At 30.1% G+C, this 11,183-nt stretch overlaps 1 long non-coding RNA gene across 1 annotated transcript; it reads right to left on the bottom strand.

The window, feature by feature from the left end:
* Positions 1-262: 262 nt before the first annotated feature.
* Positions 263-3,060, bottom strand: LOC121225053 (uncharacterized). Its single transcript, XR_005922811.1, has 3 exons — positions 2,916-3,060; positions 2,445-2,596; positions 263-434 (listed from the first exon to the last, which is right to left on the bottom strand). It is a non-coding gene; the product is annotated as an uncharacterized lncRNA (long non-coding RNA).
* Positions 3,061-11,183: the final 8,123 nt, after the last annotated feature.

Here is an 11,183-nt window from a genome sequence, read left to right as displayed (position 1 = left end):
TTCCTTAGCAATTTACAAACATTAAACCTTTTTATCACATAAAACTAGTTTAAAATAAAGTTACTAATTATTTATTAAATTTTGTAATCAAATCAGAGTTATAATTTGAGAAAAAAACTGAAACACCAAAACAAAATTACAGCAGAAAGTTTGATGTCTTCTTTTAGTCGGAAAACCCATAGATTATTACCTTAAAAATCTTATGCTTATAAATTGAATAATTATGATTTGGTGAAATTAAACCCATGCATGGTATCCAAAATTTTTAAACCAAAACCAAATAACCATAACCCATACCACAGTTTATATAATCGCCTTACAAATTGATTAAAATCACCATACTGAACTTATGAAAAACTTATTTATATCAAGCCAACGTGAAACATTCTGAGACCTCTGATGTGTCGTGTCCGAGACTGAGCTACACGAACTACCTGAAAAGGCAAACTAAAGGGGTGAGCTACATGAGCTCAGTGTGAGTCCGAAACAAAAGCCAATGGTAAATGACGAAAAACTAATTAAAAGAAAATACAAAAATGTATTTATAGACAACACATAAGAATCTTGAACTGACAGTCGAATATATGAAGATTTTTTATTAACATACAAAACACGAACACAATAAACCAAACACACATGTTACTTAACACATCAAATTATTCAAATTATTTCACATATGTTCCAACGTTCGTACAAAGAAATATATACTTAAATGCGAAATGAATGCAATAAGTAAAAATATTCCCACCCAACCAACAAAAAAACCACTCCGACCACCTTGCACACTACAATTGGGCTATGGTAGGCCCATCCACCCTGCACACCCTATAGTAGGCCCATCCACACTACACACTACGATAGTGGATCTAAGCCACTCAAATAATAAGAATATGCAACTAAGCTTACATATATAAATATATTATGGTAATACCGGTATAATAAAATATTGCAGTTAAACTGCCGAATCAGACTTCCTTATCTTAAAACATATCCCAAACCCAAATGTAGATGCAAACAATTTACAAAAACGTGTAAGCTTATTTGCTAATTTCCTTAACCATCATCCTTAATGACAAACAGCTCAAACTAACCAAATCAAATCAAACATGTTTGTAAATAGTTACAACATCTTGAACCACATTCTACAGATCTAATTAACAAACACCACATTTAAGCATTTATGTAATTAACATAATTAAATCAAACAAACTCACATACAAAACTAAAATCATATAGTAATACTCTCTTACTAGGCCTCCCTCAAATAGTAACGGTGTCTCAAACACATTTACAAAGGCTTAAACAAGCGTTGGATTACATAGAAACCAAAACAAGTTAGTTACGAACAAAGAATAAAAACTGCAAAAATAGGGTCACACGACTGTGTGGAAAGGCCCAGACCATGTGACAGGGATACACGGTCATGTGATTGAAACAGACGCTTGTGTGACTAAGTTATATGGCCGTGTAACTCACCGTGCTATGTGACAAAATTAACACATTTGGGAAGCAGGGAAGACACGGTCGTGTGGCTGAGATACACGACTATGTGGCTGAAACACACGCCCATGTAACGGAGATACACGACCATGTGAATAAAACACACACCCGTATGCGATCGAAAAAATCCCCAAACAGGGGTCACACAGCCATGTGGCTTACCCCAGACAGTGGCTCGAGAATAACCTAGTTTCTACAGCGACCGTGTGGTTGAGTTACATGGCCATATGGCCAGACCGTGTAACTCACTATGTCATGTGACAAAATTAACACATTCAGGAAGCAAGAAAGACACAACTGTGTTACCAAAACATACGCTCGTGTGGCTGAGATACACACTCGTGTGGCTAAAACACACGCCAGTTTCATAGAGATACACAATCGTGTCGCTGAAACACACACCAATGTGTAATCATAAAAATCCCCAAACAAGGGTCACACGGCTGTGTAGCTCACCCCTGACAGTGTGACTCAAGAATAACCTAGTTTCTATAGCGGCAAATGGCTGTGTAGATCACCCATGTGTGGCACACACCCATGTGACCGCCCGTGTGGCCCCGAACCACACCAAAATCAACTGAAGTTCGTGCAATTCATCAACAATTCGATCCTTAACTACATTAGTTTCAGAAACACACCTGATTACGTGATTCTAAGAACCCACAAACAATCAATACCCACTGTTATGCTGATCTGAAACTCAATTACACAAATACACCAAAAACTAAAAAAGTTTATGATCGCAATAGTGTGGAAATCTTCGAAGGCAAATGATCAAAACTCAAACAACCAAACTTACCTGATTCAACACCTAATTGAACAAAAAATGCAAGGCAATCAAACCTCCTAAAAGACAACTGTAATACCCAATTTTTGACCCGGTCCCAACTAAGCCTAAAGCCCAAATTGTAACCCAATTACATTAGCCTAAAACCAAATTTAACCTGGCCCAATAAACCCATCAAGGAACCCTCTTCGCATTAGTGCTACAGCAACAAGTAGCCTCCCCAGTGCCGCACACGTTCTTCCTCCAGCGGTTATCGCCTCTGTTACAGCACGTTGCCCTCGCACAACCCACGTTCTCTAACGCCCACACCTGCAACAAATCACGACCACGAACAGAGATAATAGCAGAAAAATACAAAGGAAAAAAGGGAAAAAGAGAAAGTTTTTTTTTGGGAGTTTTTGATTCCCTTATTTCGGCTATTAAAGCCAAATAGAAATATGTAACAGGGGAGCAAAAATTTGGTATGGAAAGTTAAAGAAAATAAAAGAGAAAAACAGAAAAGCATTTTTTTTAAGGTGACAGATTTTAGTTGTCTTTTTCTATTGTTTTTTACTGTTTCTATTTCATCTTTGTTTTTCTTTTTATTTCTTAAAACAAAAAATAAAGAGAAGAAGGAAGGAAGGCTTACCATCGTGAGATTCGTCGAAAGACAACCTCGCTTCGTCGTTTCATGGTCGGAAATAGGAGAGGACTGGAATGGTGGAGTCGATGGAGAGCTGCGGCACATTTGTGGGGGCTTTTATAGGGCATTCTTAAAAATGGATAATTTCCGCAATTGATCCCTTTTATTTTTACAGTGCTTTTAAATTAGTTTGTTTATTTCTTTTAAATTTTACCACATTTTTTTAAATTGTTTCAAATTAGTCCTATGTTGCGCAATATTGTAGGAGGTTTGGGTAAATTTACTCATCCGATCCTTCCCCTGCTACGCGTGTTTTAAATTACTCCCTTTCTGGTTTTTATTTTCAAATTCGGCTCATAAATTTTGTTTGGTTTTTAAATTTAGTCCTTAATTGGTTTTTTTAGTTTTTTTCTATATATATTGTTACTATTATTTATTAGTATAATTATTACTATGTTATGATTATTGTATGTGTATATGTGCGTATATATATATAAGTTAATATATATTATAAATGTTTTAAATATATATGTAGTACGTATATATTTTATTATCATATTATTTTATTTTTATAGTTTACATATATTATATACGTATCCTATGTTTTATTCTTCCTTTATTTTTCTTAGCTTTATATACATATATATACATTTATATATTCGTATTTTATAACATTTATATATTTTCAATATCTTATAATCCAAATATTTTTTTATTATAATATGTATAAATATATACCTATATTATTTGACACCTTTATCAATATATCTTTCAAATCTCTTTTATATATACATATGTGTCCATTTTTTTTATGTAATTAGTAATATATTATGCTTATATTTTTATTTTTTTATCTTTTTATATAAGTCTTTTGTTTATATATATTTTTGATTATGTTATTTTGATTATTTTTTTTCTTTTTTTCGTATACATGTATATATGCATTTCATACTCTCAAAAATAACATTTTAATTTTGTCAAAATACTAAAATCATTTTTATGATTCAAAGGTTTTCAAAATAAAAACGATATTCAAAGTTAGGGATTTTCAAGGAAAATTGAGCCTAACGTATTGGGTTCCGATTTTCTTTGTTAATTCCAAATAACCGAGAATATTCGTTATTTAAAATATAAACAAAAATCATTTTCGGGAATTCGATATGTTATGTCCTAACGCATTGGGTATGACATATTGTTTTTTTCGAAATAAAAATTTTTCTTTTAAAAAAATAATTAAAAAGCGATATTCAAAATTCGGGGATTTTGAGAAATTGTACCCTAACGTATTGGGTCTCAATTTCTTTACATGACTTGAATAATTGATTATCCTTTTCAGATTTCAAAATTTGAGTTTAACAAAAACTTTTTAATTTTTGACACCAAGACATTAAACAATCAATTTGGTACCGATTTTTGGGCGTTACGAGGGTGCTAATCCTTCCTCGTGCGTAACTGACTCCCGAACTCGTTTTCTTAAATTTCGCAGGCCAAATTTGTTTTTTAAGGTGGGCCGATCACACCTCAATCAAGGATCGGTGGCGACTCCAATTTTTGTTTTTAAAGTCGAGCCATAAATTTTTGTTTTTCAAAAAAATGGTTTCGACAACAACAATCAACCAAAATATAAAAATCTCAAGAAAAATGATTGACGATCCAAAATAGAACTAAGAAAAAAGGAAAACCACTTAAAAAAATCAAAATGAAAATTTTGGAGAATAGGACAAACGTGAGAGAGATGGAAATGTGAAAGAAAGAAAGTGAGTGGGGGGAAAACGTGGAAACAATTTTGGGATTATTTTCCCCTTTTGTTTTTCAAAATTCTACGTTAAAGCAAATAAAATCTAATTAAAATAAATGTGACAAATTTGACTCATTCAGATTTTTTTTAAAATTGGATCTAAAAATTAAAAAAAAAAATCCTCATTTTGCATACATAAGGATTCAAATACATGACCAAAGGTAAATTGACTCCTTACCACTAGACTAGTAAACTCATTCTTGTCTTTCAAACTCAGGAAAAAAAACATAAATGTCTAACCAAATCCACATGACTCACCCTACAAACTTAAAAACTTCTAACCCCAATTTTGGGGTGTTACATTGTCTATATAAAAATTCAAATTCGTTTATATTCACAAATCATGTGTGGCTTTATTAGAAATAATCTAATAGGCAACGTAGTTATCATATCAATGACATATGTTATGAAATATATACATATTTAAGCAAAAATATTGAAGTTGTTGATACTTGAATCTTATTCAAAGTCTTAGATCATAAACAAGCATACATTTTTTTAACTTTTTTTTCATTAAGAATATTGAAATCTCAAAATCTTTCAAGCACGCATAGAAAATCACATACCTTAGGATTGTTGCTTCAACAAGGACATTGTACATCTAAATTACTTATTTTCTAATAGAATATTGAATACTACCGGGAATCTCTTGTTGATAATATGTTATAAAATAATAATGTAAAGAACACAATAATAATATATGAGAATAAATGAAGATTTCAATTGCATTTCTCTTCTTTTTCATCATCATTACAAGTAGTATACTCCTATATATATAGGGCGATTAGACTTCTTATTTTCTAATACAAGAATAAGAAAGGGGTTACAAGAAAATGAAAAGTAAAATTTGAGGAAGATGAAAGGTGAAAGGTTGATCATAATGAACATCCACTTAATAACATTCATATTAGTTTAAAAATATTAATTTCTTTATCTAAATAAATATGTTCACTTTGATTTTGTCATAAAACCACTATCTTAAATGGAATTTAAAAAAAGATAAATGTAAAATAAAAGTAGGAAACGAAAAAGAATTTCAAAACAAGAAGGTTAGTATTTTTTAGGGATAAATTTCAAAATTATACATAAACTTCAATTAAATGTATAATATTACATATGAAAAGAAAGTGATACATTTATTTCTTTAAATTAAAATCAAAGGTTTATGTGTATAATTGTACCAAATCAAAGTTCATGTATCTAATTGCACATTGAATCTAAGTTCATCTGTAATTTTTAGATTTATCCCTATTTGATTGGCTACTCCTTTCCATTCTAGTTTTGAATCGAAAACTTGCAGAAAAAGAATTAAAGCATGTCAATTATATTTGAAAACTACAATATTATGGTATCATAAGGTAGTACGAAAGGTTTTTTTTAAAAGAAGAATAGTTCTTATCACCGCTATAAACGACACGCTATGAATATAGTAAGGTTTGTTGGGAAATATGGACATCACATATATAATAAGAGTAAATACATGTTATTATTTATTATTATAAAAGGTTAGCCCAAATTAAAAGTGATTTAATTTGGTGAAGCTGTATTAGGATTTAGTTATTAATAAAGTATGGGTCAAATATGTGTAGATACTCTTGTAACTAATTTCTTATTGATGATGGGCTGATTAGAAATTATGGTTAATGTGCAAAAGTTATATATTAGGGTTATGGTCCCTAAATTACACATAAGGTAACTTTTCTAATATCACATCTTTAGAAAAGAGAGAATCACCTTCTCAAATTTAAATACTTGTGTGCTAATTTGGAATATCAAAACCATAAGATCAGAAGATTGCAAGAAATCTATAGATTTAGGTACGCTTCTGCATCTAATGTTGTTTTTGATTTATTCTTAATGATTTGACATTATAGATCCTGGTTTATAGTTTTAAGTTTATATTAGATCTTCTTTTTTTTACGGTTCTAACAAGGATTGGTTATTTAAAACACTAACAATAGCTTGAGTTTACAATTTTATTTATAGAGTGTGAGATGTGAAAAGTTAATTTGAAATAATGATTTAAACATTTGATTCTATTAGAAAATTAGAAAAGTCAAATTTAACTCAATCCCATTGAACCCTCATTAAATATGGATGCCTATAATCCCATTAAACTCTCATTAAAGTTTTGAGATAAAACTCTCTAGTTTATTTATAAGCATGAGAGTACCTTAGATGTTTCAATGAAGCAATTAAGAAGACTTATTTACTTAAACTTCATTGAATGTAAAGGAGCTTATAAATAAAGCTCTTTGTAGGTGAAATTTGAATACGAGAAAATTTCCTTGTATTTTTCATCTATATTTTACTTGTTACTATTGTTCTCTTTATTTTTCTATAACACGTTATCAACATGATTATCTTTTTTGATTGGTATTTTATAGAAAGTAAAGCTTTATCCTACGCATAATTACCTACAAATTTAGAATCTATCCTTTCAACTTTTAGCACTTAAAAGCCACCATTAGGTTTTAAGTACTAAATGATAGAAAAAAAAAAGCTGACAAAATTTCTTGATATCCCTTCTCACTCCAATCTCTTATACTTTTGGTTTTTCTTTATCATTAAATTGCAATATTATATTTGATCATCTCGATAATTATGACTATTAGGATTATGTTTTTAAATGTCAATTTTTTATAAAAACTATATATCTGTCTCTTTTAATTCCTCTTATATGTGATTATTCATGAAATTTTTATATACATCTTTTATTGTGAATTATAAATTCACTAACTAAAAATCTATTTACTTTAATAAGGCATAATTCTTTAAACTTGCATGCAACTAATATTATCAAACCAATCATTTAATTAATGTTCTACTGGTTATTGATATTTTACATTCTAATTATCATTATTTTATACTAGTTTGATTGATGTCAAATCTTGAAAAACTCGAATTTGTGGCTCTTGATATATCTTGCAAGAATTATTTGTCATGGGTGTTAAATGTTGAAATTCACTTAGATGCTAAAGGTCTTGAGAATAAATTATCCAAGGTACTGAGGTATCTAACAGGATAAAGTTCAAGCTATGATTTTCCTCTGCCATCATCTTCATGAAGGATTGACAACAGAATATTTGACTATAACAGATCCATTTGAATTGTGGAATAATTTAAAAGAAAGATATGACTATTTGAAAATAGTAATTTTATCAAAAGCTTGTTATAATTGGATGCATTTGAGGTTGCAAGACTATAAAATAGTAAGTAAGTATAATTCTGCAATATTTAAGATAAAACCAAACTGTCTGACATAAAGTTGCCAATACGATTAACTTTTGGGTTTGAAATCACTGCTTATATAGCTGGTATTGGCCATAATTCATAAATATTTTACTTTAAAAAGATTCATTCGAATTGTGGAATAGTTTAAAAGAAAGATATGACTATAAAAAAATAGTAATTTTACCAAAAGCTTGTTATGATTGGATGCACTTTGAGGTTGCAATATTATAAAATAGTGAGTGAGTATAATTATGCAATACTTAAGACATGTTATCAATTAAAATAATGTGGAGAGAAAACAATTGATGAGGACTTATTAGAGAAAATTTTATCAACTTTTCATGCATCTAATGTGCTCTTGCAGCAGCAATACTGCGAAAAGGATTTTAAGAAATACTCTGAGTTAATCACATGCATTTTGGTGGCTAAGCAAAATAGCAAGCTATTAATGAAAAATCATGAAAGTCGTTCTACTGGTTCTACTCCATTCCCACAAGTGAATGCAACAATACACAATAATTATAAAAAAAATTTGTGGTCATGGTTATAGTTGTGATTGTGGCTGTGACCATAGACGACGTCGAGAATGCTATAATCATCATTATCAAGGTGCTAACAATTATTATGACCACTAAAATAAAAATAAAAGAGAAAGATGATGGTCCAAGCAATCCTTCGAAAGGAACTGAAAATTTGCTCCATTGATGTAGTATGAATGGGCATTGGTCGCATACCTGTTGTATGCCTAAACATCTTGTAAAGCTTTACCAAACCTCCATCCAAACCAAAAGAAAGAATATTGAAACAAATTTGGCTTATCAAAATGATAATGTAGAGACTAATTTTGCTCACAAGGACGATGGCTTTAAAAACTTTGTTGATATGACCTATCTTAATGTAAAGGATTTCTTTAAGGCTAGAAATAAAAAAAATTATATTATATAATTTTATTTTATATTTATTTTATTATCTTATTGATCATGTTTGTTTGACTTTAGTATGTTTTGTTATAATTTTTGTGTGTTATATTATCTCTTATGATATGCTTTGTTTTAATAAAAAAAATATGGATCTTTTGGTTGAAACCAAGTATCAAGAATTAAGACACATGTCTTGTAGAAAGTGCTACAACACATACTAAAAGATATAAAATATTTTTCACATTTAATTGAAAGTAATGAAAAGGTCAACACTATATCCAGTAGTGCAAATTTAATCAAAAGCTGGAAGAATTATAATATTATTACCCCCAAGAGATAATGTTTATTATAAATGATGCACTATTTGCATCAAAGTCTTAGAGAAATTTGTTAAGTTGCAAAGACATCCACAGAAATAGATATTATATTGAGACTAAAAATGAAAAAAAAAATATCGAGTATTTGAAAATTATAACATTAATATATGGAAAGAAATGTGTTTTGAGAATTTACCTGTCTTATCTTTAGGCTTGTAATATACAACGATTAGTATAATTGAAACACATGTTGTAGTAAACCAGAAGTTTACAGATTCAAATGCATTTATTATTTGGCATAATTAGTTAGGCCATCCTAGGTCATCTACAATACGAAAAATAATTGAGAGTTCACATTGTCATCTATTGAAAAACCAAAAGTTTCTTCAATTTAAGGAATTCTAATGTGCTGCTTGTTCTCAAGGAAAATTATTATGAGAGAATCACCATCTAAGATTGGGATAGAATCTCTTACATTTTTGGAACGTATTCAAGGTGATATATGCCAGCCCGTTCATCCACCATGTCGACCATTTAGATATTTTGTGGTATTAATAGATGTATCTACAAGATGGTCACATTTGTGTTTATTGTCAACTCGTAACCTTGTTGGAAAATTGAGTTTGGAAAACTCAATGGAAAATAAATTTAGGGAAAAACCATAGTTTTAAAAAAAATTCCAAAATAAGAACTTGGTTGTGATATTTAAAGTAATAAACACTTACTCAAAATTGTACATTTTGATTCGTCTAGGATGAACACTTCGACCAAGTAGTCTTCTCCGCTATCTTCAAGCTTACGTCTGTCGAGTGTTGGCTCGCTTCGAATTAGAAATTTTTCACAAAAATTACCAGTGGTGTAATTTCACAATTTTTCTAAATTTTTGGGTCAATTTGTAAATAAGAATAATATCTTTAGAAATTTTTGAAATAATTTCTTCAAATAATTTTCTCTCTATGACTTTCTCTTAAATTCAAGTTTGTGTAAATAATGATCTAATACTCTCTTTATATAGGTAGAGTTTAGAGAGTTCAACTATGATTAAAACTTAATCACTTTAATATTAATTCAAGATAAATATTAATTAAATTTAATATTAAATAATAACCCAATTGGTTGGGTTGCGCCCAGAACCCTAAGCTCAACCTATAATGGGCCTAATTTTTCCCCAAGCAACACATTTTGAATACGGTCTAACTCCGGTGGTAAAGCCAATCGAGTATGCAAAAGGACTAACTCTCTTCAAAACTTCATATAGACTAATAGACCTCAAACTCAACTTCCCTTTACAACTGAATTACAACACTTTTCATGACGAAATCTTCAAAAACACTTTGTCACACATTTAATACTTGATATCCTTCTGCTTAAATTCTACATACACCTTTTATTATCCAACACTACCTTCAATCTCTAATGAACCAAACACACCTTTTCAAATTCTCTAATCAAATCTCATTATCTTCTCATCAAGCTCAAACCAACACAAAGACGTACAACATTTACCATCCATATAGAGCTTCATAAGAAGCCATCTAAATTCTCGACTTGAAACTGTCTTTACACACAAACTCCACAAATGAAAAATACTTCTCCAAACTATCCTTGAAATTCGTAAAGTAAGCTCACAACATGTCCTTCAACACTTGAATAACTCTCTCGCATTGGCCATCCAATTGAGGATAAAAAACTGTAGTGAAATTCAATCGTGTCCCTAATGTTTCATGTAGCTTCTTTCAAAATCATGAAGTAAAGCGAGGATCTAGATAAAAAATCATCAAACAGGCACACCATGCAATGTAACAATATCAACAACATATCAAGAAATGAGTATATTTCATCAAACGATCCATGATTACCCATATAACATCTCTCTTCCTCAGAGAAAGTGACAATTTGACAACAAGATCCATAGTAACATGCTCCCACTTCCATTTAAGAATATAAATCAACTAAGTAGACTAGATTAAAACCAGATGTTTTGCTTCGACTTGTTAACAAGTCA

This window comes from Gossypium hirsutum, chromosome D13 (assembly GCF_007990345.1).
Source record: "Gossypium hirsutum isolate 1008001.06 chromosome D13, Gossypium_hirsutum_v2.1, whole genome shotgun sequence".
In the NCBI taxonomy this organism is placed as follows: Eukaryota; Viridiplantae; Streptophyta; class Magnoliopsida; order Malvales; family Malvaceae; genus Gossypium; species Gossypium hirsutum.
This window is presented reverse-complemented; position numbering and strand designations above follow the sequence as displayed.